Source organism: Rissa tridactyla, chromosome 10 (assembly GCF_028500815.1).
Source record: "Rissa tridactyla isolate bRisTri1 chromosome 10, bRisTri1.patW.cur.20221130, whole genome shotgun sequence".
NCBI classification, from domain to species: Eukaryota; Metazoa; Chordata; class Aves; order Charadriiformes; family Laridae; genus Rissa; species Rissa tridactyla.
The window spans coordinates 9,110,103-9,124,900 of NC_071475.1; the positions used below are offsets into that span (position 1 = coordinate 9,110,103).

The following is a 14,798-nucleotide window of genomic DNA, read 5'->3' on the forward strand; positions in this document are numbered from 1 at the left end:
TAAAAGTTTCCAAGTTTGGAATAACATTGACATTAATTTGACTAAAGAGCAAAAACAACCCCAAGAGAACATAGAGAGAACAGGGATAGAAACTCTTCTGTTCTAAAAAAAAAAAAAGAAAAAGAAAAAACAAACAAACCAAAACAAAACACTGGAGAAGCTTCAGAGAAACACAACAAGGATGATCAAAATCTGGAGCAGTTGCCATACAAGGACCAAGAAAGTAGGCTGGGATGGTGCAGCCTGTTGTGGACATCGGTCTCCAACATGCCCAGAGGGCGGGTGGGGACTGGCTGCTCCCTGTCTCTCCCAACACAAGGACTAGGAGACAACAACCAAAACTAACGGGAGCTTGGTTCAAAACCACACAAGAGTGGCAGTAGTTCACACAGGCTGCAGCAGACCTCCTTGCTGGAGAGCACGAGAAGCTTCTTGAGGAGCTTCGAGAGGAGACTGGAAAAGCACTTGAAGACGGACCTATTGGGGGTTGCAAAAGAGGGTACAGGAAATCCCTTGAGCTGAAAATGAATTGCTAGTGGCTGGGAGATCTGGGAACAGAAGTGAGGGTATATTAATATCTTGCTCTTTTCCTTTTTTTTGCTAGGCATCTTGTTTATGGCCACAGCTGGAGCCAGAATGCTGGGCTACATGGACCTTGGGCTGAACCACTGCAGATGTTTCTACAGTCTTTCATAATTTGCATTATGATTTTTTTCGATTGTGAATATGTAATGCAGAGGTCATCTCAATACTTGTTAATACTGAACATAGCATCACAGTTGCAGATTCCTGGCTGGAGCCTTTCGGAATCCCTGCAGAACAAATCAAGAATAATAATACTGCAGCGGAGTGCAGTTGGACAGTGAGTCTGGGAGGCAGCAGCGGTACCAGACAAATGAGAAAAAGTGTGGACTATTAAATAACCATGGGCAGGAACAGCCTGTCTGCTTAACACAGTCCTGCAACATTTTAACATAAATGTTAGTTTAAAAACAAAACTAAACACAAAAGACCGTAGTCTGAAATACTAAGTCAAATTCTTAAAAATAAACAGGTGTTTTCTATTCAGGTTCTCCAGGCAGGTTTTGTTTTGTTTTGTTTTGTTTTTTTGTTTTGTTTTTTTTGTTTTTTTTACAGATTAAATATCGTATTGAAGAAAGGAAGGCTTAGGCAGCAGACTCAGCTATTGAAAGAAGGAAAAAATTTTGAAGACCAAGATGCTCATTACAGAACAGCTCAAACAACAAAACTGAAATTAAGGCAGATAAAACTGGCTCATCAGACTTTCCTGAGTTACCGCAGTGACACCCCTCACACCAAGAGTAGATTATCAACCCATTTTCTAACAAACGGTCTCCAGTTATTGCACTATAAAAATGGTTTCCCACATAGGAGGCACTTGCAGGGCTTGGTAGATCCGTGGGCTACAGTTTTCCAATATCAGAGCTGACCTCCCAAACTCCAGATGTTTTATTTCATACCACAATGTTTTACTCCAGAGGGAGACGGGGCACAGAAAGAGCATCTGCTGAAATAGTAAAGCATTTCTTTATATTTTTAACTAAACAGTCAGTATTTTTCTTTGCACGAGGCAGTAAGACAAGGTGGTTTCTCATAGCAAAAGGAACAAATATGACAAACAGTTTGGACATAATGCAAGGGCTTGTTCCAGTGAAGAAATTAATGCACTGAACTGCATGCATCATATAACGTAGGCTTTCTCCTGAAATACTGCGTGATTCATGATTCAATGATTAATGTCACAATAATGTCTAGAGGTGAAAAAGCTCTGCTGAGCTAGGGGTTGTTTAACCACAGAAAATATGCAATTTACTGATGATATCTGCTTTTAGCTTCCCTCTGTGCCCATTCCATCTAGCATCTCAGTCTATTACGGCCCCCGCTGGAAAGTTTGGTTATTTGGTTTGTGCAGTAGCTGGGATTTCCCAGCTGAGTCACTGATGCACTAGCCAAGATGGCAGTTGCAAAAATAGGGGCTATAGCAATACTTACACTCACATGATTGTCCCCTCAGGGAGCTCACAGTGATGCTTATTTCTATTACATGTATTTTAAATGGGGAGAAGAAAAGAAAGAGAAAAAAAAAACCCAACCCAAAACGATTGCTAAGCCACATTTTTGTTGCTAAAATCCAGAAAATTCTTGATGGAAATAAAGGCTTCTTGCAGCCTTGATGATCTCAGCTCAGCAGCTGCTGAGACCACGGCTGTGGACAAAAGCAGGCTCACCCCATGCAACTCACTTCAGAGCACGGAAGAAGAAAATGAGCTAACACAGGAACTAACACCATGTTGAAAGCTGCCAAAAGGATCCACCCTGGAACACGTTGGATTCTTTACCATTTCAAATGTTTCAATCCACTCTGATTATCTTTTCCAAAAATCTCCTCAGACTTGAGAGGGCACATGCTTGATACTGGCATTATTTAGTATATTCTAGTGCTAAACACAAGTTTACGAACACTGATAAATTCTTTTTGAGCCTGAACTCTATGCACCCACAATTCTTGAGAATCTGAATGATATGCCAGTGACATTTCAGCAACCTCATGTGTACAAATTGTAGCAGTAAAATTCATCCTTACCCTCAGAGGCAGCCCTTGCTTGTGCACGGTCCCTCTGAAAATAGTCTCACCCTCTGATGGCTTCTGTCCATACACCAACCACCACCAGGCTGGGTTGAAGGGCTGGTGCCGAAAACCACCTGTTTTTATGCAAAAGTCCTTCCTTTGTAAAGTCTAATTCCATGCATAAGTTGTGCTCAAGAAAATACCTGGCTGCAGTTTCCTTAGTGATAAGCTGTGTTAACCAGAAGTATACTATTGCCCTTCAAAATGTTCTCAAGGAGATTGCATCTTATGTTTACTCTTTGGTGATTCTTTCTTTTCTCCTCTGGTAAAAGCATGGAAAGAGGTCTTACAGTGATAACGGGGGAGGAACAAAAGATGCAAGCCACAAACATCGGTTTCCAAGCAGGAGGATACAAGTCTTATGTGTTAGCGGTCAGCTCTTCCTGCTGGCCAGGACAGGTTGGAAATGCATTTATTTGCACACAGAAAACTCATCTTGTTATTTCTGTAATCAAAATTAGGTTGATCCAGCTAGCTTTAGAAAATCAGACATAAAAAAAATGCAAAAAGAAATTATTGCCTACAAAACTAACCAAAATTCATATTTTTAAGCTTTAGAAGTAAAAGATGTTCAAAGATTGGTTTTTGTTGTTGCAACAGTTTCCTTCCTTTGTTCCCCCATGGTGAACGAAACCAGTGTCTGTCTTTATGTGAAGATACAGGCAGAGAACCAACCTCCCACTGCATTGCTCCCCATTGTACTACTGCAAATCTGAGATGTTTCCATCTTATTATCTGAATCCTTCTTTACCTTTGAATAAAACAAAGGGCAACTCGCTGAATGGCTGGTTTTCTCAATGATTCTTAATTATTATACTGCATTTTAGAATACATCAATCGTCATCCCAAACCATTACATCATAAAAATACCTTAATAGCAAGCACAATCCCCAAGGGGAAATAAAACCGTCTCTCATAGAAAAAAAAAATAATATTACTGAGGTACAGTTTTCTGAGAAGAAATATACTGTGCTTGTCAATTTTGTGGAGATAAATATGTAACATTGATGGTTTTGTGATTAATGAAAAGTATTGACTGTTTCTAAATACACTTCTTTCAAACCCTCAGTTCTCTGTCACACATTTCTCCTCCAACAGTTACCTAATATTAGAATCACTAGAGAAACTATGCTTTGCATTATGCTCTGATGGTTATTGCTACAATTTCCAGTTTCTGCAGGGGAGAAAGCTGTGTACCAGATCATGGAACGCTGTTGTTGCTGCATAAGAACATCCATCTCTTCAAAAAGCACTACCACCAGCGAGCAGCAGTGCAGACCTGGGGGGCTAAAAGCCTCTTGCCTTATTGACATACAGGCTTCCAATAAGGAAAGCAGACTGCATAAATGACCAAGCAAAAACTGATTTTTTTCAAGAAAATCCGAGCATGAACATCACAGGGCTAGCTGAGAGCACCTTCCTGCCAGCTGGCAGATAGTCTATGCCAGAACTGAGCAATATGTACATTCTGAAGATATATTTTGAACTCATGTTTTATGCATTTGGAAACTATCATTTTATAGTTTATGTTTATATTAATTACTGAAGCTGTTTTATCCCATTTATATTTTGAGATGGTCATAGATAATCCTGATAAACAGCTACACTCTGACAGAGCCTGTAAATGCTTGTGCAAAGATGGGTCAGGGTCAGGCCCAGGACACGGTGGTCTCTGACCTATATTACACTTTTATAAGCAGGTTTAAACGAGTATATATTTTTCCTTTACTCTTCTTTGGGAAGACTACCAATTGCTGCATTCACAGTCACTGATAGCATCTGAACTGGAAAAATCCATTTTCTATCCTTGAATTGCAGCAGAATCCCCTTTCTCTTGTCGGGATCTCCATTTAAAGGCGTCTTTAGCAGAGGGATTCTCTGTGGGCAGACAAAGACCATTTCAAAACAACAGGGCCATGAAGCAATGAGAGGTTAAAGGCCTTGCTAAAGGGATAAAAGTGCAATAGAGTCATCTGGATTAAGACTCTCTCTCGCTGCCCTGATGTCTACATCATGAGGGAAGGATTCAATTTTTTAAAGACACAAAGATTGCACGTGTTGGATTTGCAATATAAACCCCTGATTATAACATACTGTCTTTCATCTGGAGATCTCTATCTGAAGGTATTTAACGAACATTAATAAGTTATCATGGTTGGCAGGGTTTTATTTCTGTGCTACAAGACACAGAACTGCAGATAAGGGTGGAAAAAAAATCCAAAACAAACAAAACAAAAACCAAACCCCTCACTCATTTAGAGGCACGAGCAGAGAACCTGCAGCTCACATTTTCTAAAGCAGTGAGAGGACTTGCAACCTCAGTTGACTGGCCTTACAGACTGTGTGACTTCAGTTGTCCTCCTTTCTCCAAGGCTGCTGCTCTACCCAGATGACAGGACTCAACACAAACTCATCTATAATTAGAGGCAAAATAGCTGCCCTCAGTGGTAAAGTATTTTAAACCCATCATCTCCCTTACCAAAATCACATAGTTTTTTTAGAGAAATGTTAAAATATTAGTAAAGTAACTAAAGACAACTTCTACGTCTGTTGTTGAATTCTTACTAAAAAGAAGGGTGTAGACAGGGCTCCTGGGAAGCAGAAGCCACTTCTTGACACTTTTCTGTACAGCACTTGGCACACCAGTAGTGCCAAGGCATTGCCACTGTGTCTTACTAATGCTCACAATGGATCTTCCTCAAGTCCTCACATAAAGGTGGCCTTGATACTCACATATATATTTTATTAATCTCTGGAGAGACTCATATTCTATTTCTGGATCAATTAATATAATAATATTCATGGCAAAGTCCAGTAGGCAGCAGCCCATCTTCAAAGACAAAATGAAGGCTGAGTGGATTTTTATCATTTAGCAAGACCACAATGGTAACCACATCATCATCAAATATTCCTAATCCCAGCAGTTGTTACACAAATGACAATAGTTTGTGCTATATCATTTCATTCTGTCCCATCCTTGTCTTCCAGCTGCTGTCCAAAAGTGATTATAAATAATGGGGCTATAAAAGCCATTCAATAATTAGAAGATTCATTGGCCATATGCCAGCAGTGACAAAAGAGAGTGATTTATGTAAGATGAGTCTGTCACATCTGCCAAATCACAGTTTCATTACGCCTGTGGCTTTAAGGTCACAGTTTAACACTGTTCGAATAGCCATTTGTCAAGGGGGTGCTGGGGAGAAGAGGTGAAATACGTCATGGTTTTGTTTGCTTTCTTGTTTTAACTACTAAAATAAATAAGTAAATAAAGTCCAGTACCTACGCTTGTTATTTCACGTCTCCTGCGAGGTCAAAGACACAAGGATATAGAGTACGACACAAAGCACTCATCATGGTTGGACAGAGTTCAAATAAGATCACAAAGCAAAGACATACAGTTTAAAAGCCTTAAGTATTCATGCGGCTTCTTAAATTCAATATAATCTAAGCATGTTCTATCTTCCAGTCACCCATGAAATGAAGGCACCTTGTAAACCCACAACATGTTGGTAAATTAATTGCTACTACATTTTCCTAACACAAGTAAACTTAAAAACCCTTTATGGCTCAGTGTGCTAAAAAGATATTTAAACATTGCCATGGGAGTTCAGCTTAACAATTAACATGGCTCAGCAGACACCTGATTTGATTCCAGCTCTATTTTCTTCTCTTTTTTCCTGTATTAAAAACAAACAAACAAAATCCTCCAATGAACTTTTATTGATGAGTACAAACCAGTCCCATAAAGTCCAGATGTTTGGATGTCCACATAAAAGCTTCAATAGCCTCGTCTATCATTGTCAACGATTGCTTTCATACCAATTATGAGAGTCTCTATTGACAAAAACTACTGGTCTGAGGGTAGAAACTGCATCTTTGTTGGAAATGCTACATCCAGTCCCAATCAGTATATTACTTGAATTCATACCAGCCTGCTACAGCCAGACTCCAGATAGATGAACTGCTCAGGTACGAGCCTAGACATTTCTGTTATTCTAACAGATCCATACCACCACCAAAGCAAAATGACTGCCCATCCTTTACCTACCTTCCTGAAGTAAAACATAAAACACTTTCCAATTTTTATGCTTTAAAACCCTCTCAGAACAACAAAGCCACATCCACTGCAAAATTCTTCCAGTGGAAGGAAATTATGATAAGCTGGAGGGTTGTGCTATAAAGAATTGCACAAAGTTACAGGATGAACTACCTACACGGCAATAAAACTCAACTTTGATGGAGCATGGTTAAGACTTCTGCAGCAGCCTTGCTGCTGAATCAGCAGAAAGCACTTCAGTGCAGCTAGTAATTCCTGTCTGGAGAATGAATAACACTTGTTACTTTATTACTAACAGAACTTCTTAAAATATTATTTTAGGTGTAAGCTGTGAATCTGAAGGAGATGTATTCACTCAAAACTTTCAGGTCGTGTTCAGAATCAGGAGCAGGCAAGAGCTTTCTTGGCACAGTACCTTTTGGTATCGCTCTCAATCTGCATGGGTGAATGAACCAGCACTGAGGTGGTAATTCAGCATTTGCTGCTACAGTAATGCACTTAACAGATCATAAATCCACGGTGAAACTATTCTGCGAGCACCTAACCTAATCTACTGTATTCGTAGGGTGCTCCACCTTATTTTCTGTGCATTAATAGTGATTCATATTTCTAGTATAAATTTAAACAAATAGTCTTTCAGCTGAGAAGTGCCAAAAAAACCCATAGAGCTCAAGCTTGCAGGTTGAGAAGCAAAAACATTATCATTCATACACCAGGCCTGAAAATTTTGAACACTTGTGACAAATACACTTCCATCGCTCTTAGCTGAATTCAGATCAGCAACGCCAGCAAATGCAGCAGAATGACCAGCCTTTTTCCCCCTTTAGCCTTTTCAAGCTCCTGGTGCCCTCAGGTTTCAACCTTGAATTTCTTGAAGTTCCTGGAGAAGAAACCTTCCTTCACCCTCTGACATCCTTGCAGCCCAGGACAACCCTGACCTGGGAGAGAGGGAGGCCACACAGCCACAACTGTGGCTCCAGGAAGGGAAGCGTGGTTTGTAATGGACGGTGCCTGCAGGAAAGCTATTGATTACTAACATGTTCGACAGCAGGATGTTCTACAGCTCTGGATAACATTGACAATGCTCTCAAAGAACAAGAAAAAAATGGATAAAGTATGAGTCTCACAGCATCACTGCAGGCAAATACATCCTGAAGCTTTAAGCCACTACAATATTAGAACACTTGCCAATTCAAGTTCTTTTTTTGTCAGAATTCAAAGGAGAGCCTGGACAGGCATAGCTCAGTCATCCGAGAGATACTGCATGAACTATGGTAGAAATCCAATCTTTCTACCTCAAGAAGAAACTATTTTATTATTTTTTTAAGAGTGTTGTTTAACTACATCTACAGTCCTGGATCCCTTCTGTGTCTGAGCAGGTCAAGTTGTCCACAGTGTTGGTGGGTGACACAAACTGCTGAGGGTTGCTAAAGCTGCATCCACATGATGGAAAAACCTGATCCTGTTGATCTTTGTCACAGCTTTGCTGCAGGCTGCAGCAGATTTCTATGCAGAGGGGTCCTACCTTAAAGTAAAGGCATGAGGAAGAATATGAGGATATTTTCTGCTCCTCTCTTCTTAAAGCTTTTGTTATCTTTTGTGTCCATAGGGAGCCTATAGCACCATGACACTGAGTAAGAGATGACATTTCTCCAGAGAAAGTGGCAACTGTACCTGCCCCAGGAAAGTCCAGAAGGAGGGAAAATCTAATACACATTAGGCAAAAATATGTGTAACAAAGCATGGAGCTCAAGCAACAAGAACGTGTGATAAATAGAAGAGGGGAAAGAAAGTTCAGCAGTATTAATGACTGTTGGCCAGGCATACCGCTAAACGTATTTGAACTGGTCAGGCACAGAGCTTCAGACACATGGCTTTACTACATCCATATGATGCTGGCAGATGTAGAGCCAGCCAGGGTGCTTCTTGCCTGCAGCATAGTTAATCATGAACCCAACTAACTAAAAGCTGGAGATTAACCACTACTACTTTGCTGTTGACTCATAGGATTCACCAAGGGTAAATTGTGCTTGACAAACCTGATCATCTTCTACAACAAAACAACCTGCTCAGTTGACATGGGGCGAGCGGTGGACATTGTCTACCTGGATGGCTCCCAGAATTTTGACACGGATCCCCACAGCCTCCTCCTAGAGAAACTGATGCATTACGGTCTAGGCAACTGGTCTGTGTGGTGGGTGGCGAACTGGATGACAGGCCACACACAGAGGGTGGAGATAAATAGCTCTTTTTCAAACTGGCAACCTGTCACAAGTAGGATCCCACAGGGATTGATCTTGGGCCCAACGCCGTTTAGTATCTTTATAAGTGATCTGGATGATGGGGTCAAGTGTCCCCTGATGAAGTTTGCTGATGACACCAAACTGAGTGGGGAAGTGGACACTTTGGAAAGGAGAGCTACCCTGCAGGAAGACCTGGATAGGCTGGAAGAGTGGGCTAACAAGAACCTTATGAAGTTCAACAAGGACAAGTGTAAGGTCCTGCGCCTGAGAAAACATAACCCAGGAGTGCAGCAGAGACTGGGATCTACCTGGCTAGGGAGCAGCTCTGTGGAAAGGGATCTGGTGGACAACATGCTCAATATGAGTGAACAGTATGCTGCTGAGACAAAGAAAGCTAAGAGGATGCTGGGTTGCATCAACAAGTGCATCACCAGAAGAGATAGAGATGTCATTATCCCACTCTACTCCGCACTTGTCAGGCCACACCAAGAATACTGTGTTCAGTTTTGGTCCCCACTATACAGAAAAGTATATTGGAATAATCTGCCTCAGGAAGTGCTGGATTCCCCAACGTTGGATACTTATAATATTCGGCTGGACAGGGTGCTGGGCCATCTTGTCTAGACTATGCTTTTGCCAAGAAAAATTGGACCAGATGATCCTAGAGGTCCCTTCCAACCTGGTATTCTATGGATTCTATGAGTCTTCTTTTCTTTCCTCAAACTATTTTCAAGAAATGCTGCAAGCTTTTGCCTTAGCTTTTTGTTTTCCTTTTTCACTTTGAAGAATCCACAAACACAAGACAAGCGCAGACTCTCAGATGGTCCCTGGGAATGACAGCAGAGAGCAAGGTGAGAGAAGGGACCTGCTAGGATCAGAGATGCAGAATATTTTCCTACTAAAATAAAAAAATCTCCAAGATAAACCATAATACTAATTAACAGCCACACACGCTATAAGGTTTTCACAGGAAAGCTTGGGGAAGTAGGTGTGCAAAGAACAAAAGTAATACAACATCCTCTAGACTTGTTTTCAGTAAAATCTGGATAAGCATCACACTAAATACTTCAGACAGTTCTGTGGCCAGATCAGTGTTGAACTAGAGGCTTAAGTTAACTGGCTGACAATCAAGCTGTGACATTAAAGTCATGTCCATAAATGCTTCCTCTTAGTGGTGACCTTAAACCAAGCGCCCAGAGCAAAGCCTCAGCTCTGCAAAACTTTACAGAAAGCCAGACCCAGAGGTGAACTTAGGGAAGCAGAGACATTCCTTCAAGGAAGGCATTTTGTCTTGCACACAAAGACACTGCTGTATTAGGGCTTTTTGCACTGTGTGTTCCAGCAAGGAAAAGCTATGAGGAGTACGAAGCGGTCATCAGTGGCAAGAATCGTTGATGTTGCCACGTAGGCTTTTTAAAAAAAAAAAGAAAGTAAGGAAGAAAAGAAAAAACCTCCTACACATCCGAAGTGAATGCAGAATGAAATCATTGTAAGAGAGTGGCATGGGATGCAGCCTCTTTCCATGAGCAGCTCTGAAAGATTCAGCCTGAGTGGCTCGTGCCCTGTCGCCACTAAGCCTTTCCATCAATGAACACAGACTGGGCTACGTGATCACTGCAATCTTCCGGTAATACTTCATCAGGAAAGTACAGCCTGCATGGGAGCCACGTAACAGCATTTGTCACTGACACATACTCTGTATAACTGTGTAGCATGAAGCAACCTGGATAAGGGAGCGTTGTTTCTTTTCCTTTGCTCAGACTCAAAGCTGCCAGTGAGTATTTTTCTGGGATGCAGGGAGGGCTTACAGGAGGCAGCAGAAGCAGAGTAGGGGGTGAAGAAGGAAGTGCAGATAGATTAGTAAGAACAGGAAAATCAAGATGAAAAGCACTTGCAGTTTTTCACTCAAAGGCAACGACCCGTTTCTGGAAATTACATGCATATCTCTCTGTGTCTCCTGAAAGGAGTTACCATATGTTCTAAAAGTAGGATATAATATTTGAGCTGTAAAAGCCAAATCAGCTTGAGAAACAGACGGCATTACAATGCTTTAGCAGAACAAGCCCCACATAACAATATGCCAACAAACTCATTTTCTAGAATGGCACTAGCAAAATATTTGCAAAATCTGAAACCCATTCCCTAAATACAGCCTTTGATTCTTCCAGAAAAATGGGAAAAAATGACATATATGCCTGTATTCGGTAATTTTGAGTAGCTACTCATATTCTTTGGGGCTTTTTTCCTTGCTCTTCTCTAATTTAAGCATAGGTAGTAGGTTTTGGTGCTTATTTTTTTTAAACGTGACCTCAGACTCCTTCATCAGTCAAGCTAAGTCCCTTTTCATCCTTGTTCTTCCTTGATTGCTAGAGGGACAAACTCCCGTTGCCCAGCCAGGTCACCTCTGAATACTAATCACAGCTTTATAGTTTTCACTCAGCCCTCACTGGCTCCCGGGCATATGTCAATATTAACGGCCTGATTTCCAGAGGTCCCGAATACATAAAATCTAATGCTGAGAACCTGTGATGGTCAGGCCGTAAATGCACACCAAATGCAGACATTACCACAACACTAGAATTTTGATGCTGCTTTTTTTATTATTTTTTTCCTCACAAGTATCTCTATCAGACAGAAAATGGTGGCCTTTTTGGAAGAAACCAGCTACAAATCATAATGTGTCTGTTTGAAGCTCTGTTCAAAGCACGTGCTGACCAACAGCCCATTCTCCGGCATGGCTGGATGATAGACACTCAGGTGCACTAGGTGTTTCACCAAAGAAAAATAAATATTTTTTTCTCTCTCCAAATATATTCATTTACACAGAAACAAGATCTGCTGAGAAACAAATCCAGAAAAAAGAATTACTGTGGTCTCGCAGTAGGAAGTAAAGGTCCTGTTCTTACAACGTTATTTTCAAGAAGAGTACAACTAAGCTTACCGTGTGATAGACCTGCTTTTTTTTTGTTAGTTTTTGTTTGTTTGGGTTTTTTAAGTATATAATTACACATTTGTGGACATATAGAAGAGACACCAAACCACTAACCTACAGTACATAAAGGAAGCACACAGGCAACAACACTTTGTGATTTAGAAAGTCAGGCCGTCAAAGCTGAAAATAATTATGAGCTAAATCTGTTGGGGAAAAAAACATTCAAACAGAAAAACGTGTATAACAGTTGGGAGCTGTTGAAGCACACTTTACAAGACGCACAAGAAGCCACAAAAATCAAGTAAGAAGGTCACACTGGTTAAAAAACCAACCTGGCTTGTAAGGAAAGTGACTGCAGCTTTTTTTAACTTCGTATTGTAGACAATAGAAAAACAAGATCTAAGAAACTGGACTAGCTCTGGTTAATTATTCTGACAAATATTTTTTTGTTTTATTTTTAGTCTACAATTGGAAGAGTTTTCTGATTGTTGGAGGATATCCTTCATCCCTGGAAAATGTTACATCAAGACTGAATGTTTTTCTCGAAAAAATATGTTCAAGTTTAAAGTGGAATTGATTCAAACTAGTCCTTATAATGTCCTGAGCTATTACTTGGAAATCTAATTTAGAAAGACAGTGCTGAACGGGTAGGTAAAGGATGTGGAAGAATGGGAGATCCAACAGCAATTTAGAAAGAGTTCAGGGTAAAATGATGCAATAAGCTAAATCTTTTCAATTGCTCAGTTGACCAAGAATCTACGCAAGTTCAAAAATCCCAGTGGTAAAAGGAAGGCATTAACGTGCCAATTCTGTAGTAAAAGCAATTCAATACGCAGCATTATGGGCCTTCCTTTTGTGCAGGAAATGGAAATGAAATTCTAAAATAAGATTTTAAAGCATTGACAGAATAAGTGAGTTGGCTGGAGCAAGCAAAAGGTATGGCAGGCCAGTTTGTTATGAGTTTTAATAAAGTACTACCATATCTTATTGGCAAAACTCAAATTGTCAGCTAAAGTGAACAAGGGCAATGTTGCTGTTTGCGATTCCACACACAGTCATGCAAAACAAAAAAGACCTTGATTCTCAGGATGGTCTCTTCCATGTAGAGCACCCTTCTCTTCTGTAACCGCCATGTTAAAGGCTGGTCAATGACAGCAGATAAAATATCAAAAAACTCACATTCAAAAACAAAAACCAAACGACCTTGAATAGCTTTTGTCTCTAACATAAATCTAATACCTCATATAAAGCAAGTTTGGCAATAAAAAAAAAAAAAAGTACATGAAAAAGCTTACTAGGCTCTGGAACAAACATCTTTGCCTTGGTCACAAGGTCTTGTTTCCTTAATGTGTTTAGGAGCGCCTGTATCATGTTTCTGTCACCCTTACTTTTCCCCCCTAAGAAACAAATATGAATATTACAGATGGTAAAACCCACATTTTCTCAAACAGGAAATAAATGTTTATATGTGGCATATAGCAAAATATATATTTCCAGAGACAATAGCTGCAAGAGTTAGATTTATTAGTGCAGGGCAGGAATTTTTAATGGAAAACACATTTTTGGGGATAAGAATTTTAATTACAAAGAAACAGCACACAAATGGCTCCTTTAGATTTAAAGCAGAGCAGTTCTACAACAAAATCAAAAGGACATGGTCTCTTTTGGTGAAAAATAGAATATTGGAATAAAGAGAGAAAAGCTCGACTCGAGGATACGGCGGGTTAGACATTTTCCATGGAATGCTTTTGATCACAAAATGGCATTTGTCAAAATGAAGACATTCTGCAGGAACGTGACATTTCTACAGAAATCAGACATAGCTCTGATGGGGCCTTTTCAGATCACGCCGCAGCTTGCCAGGCTACCCTCACCCTGGCCACAGGTTCCCAAGTTTCCAAGCTCAGTCCAGTTAAGCCCTTCTGCCCACATGCCGCATATCTCTCCCCTCTTATAATCCTTAGAAAATTCATGCTGCCAGAATAAGAATTAGCACACTGATCTGAAAGCAGTGGCTTATGAAAGCCAACCGATACCCAGGTTAGATCTTCACATCTGCAAACAAAAAGGGAGCCAAAGCACCAGTTCAGTTCTGAAAACACCAAAAATTGGCACCTCCAGAATAAAGTTTCAGAGATTCTGGTTTGGTAGGGAAGGAAATATAGGCTTTTTTGGGAAGCGAGGCCTCCCTGGTGTGAGCACATCTATTTAGCTGCAGGCATCTCACACTAAAAACAATTAACTGGAAAATACAAGACCAGAAGTGGTCAAAATAACAGTTTCCCAGAATTCAAAATGGAAAGAAACACTCGTTTCATTCCCTTTACATTACTGCTTCCAGCAGCAGTCTTGGTACCTTTCTTGTATGTCCGCAATGAATGGCTTTTTTGAAAGATTAACAGGAGAAGCAGAGATGAAATGTTTAATCAGGCTTTGCTGCTGGCTTTGGCTTCAGGGGCTTCTTCCCGTTTTGCAGGATACAAGGAGACCTGACCATGGTTTATTCCCATTTTTCCCTGGTGTTGGCTCTCCAGACTCACATGGTTCTAACCAATTTGCAATTCTGCCAGGAAAGGAAATCTGCATAGTCAAGCATTAGCTTTACTATAATTGCCATTAAAACCACTAGCTACTTTATTTTTTAAATTATTTTGATAAGCGTTCTGATGACCCAGCTGCAGACAACAAGAGATGTAATGGAAAGCAATAAAAATCAGCATTAAGTGTCTAAACATTAATTCTTCCTCCTTAACTTTTTATTCTTACCATTCTTATTATCTTGGAGAGCTCTCCTTGTACTTTCTCAGTTGGTTTGCTATGAAACCTTTTTCAGCCCCACTTAATCAAATGCATTTGGATGGAGGTCTCTCACACTGATTCCGAAATGGAAAGCTCTAATCAGCTTAGCCTCAAATT

The 14,798-nt window shown here is 40.4% G+C and overlaps 1 protein-coding gene across 29 annotated transcripts in view; it reads right to left on the bottom strand.

The window, feature by feature from the left end:
- Positions 1–14,798, bottom strand: part of MAGI1 (membrane associated guanylate kinase, WW and PDZ domain containing 1) — a 368,017-nt gene that overhangs the window by 183,464 nt on the left and 169,755 nt on the right. The window lies entirely within an intron of this gene.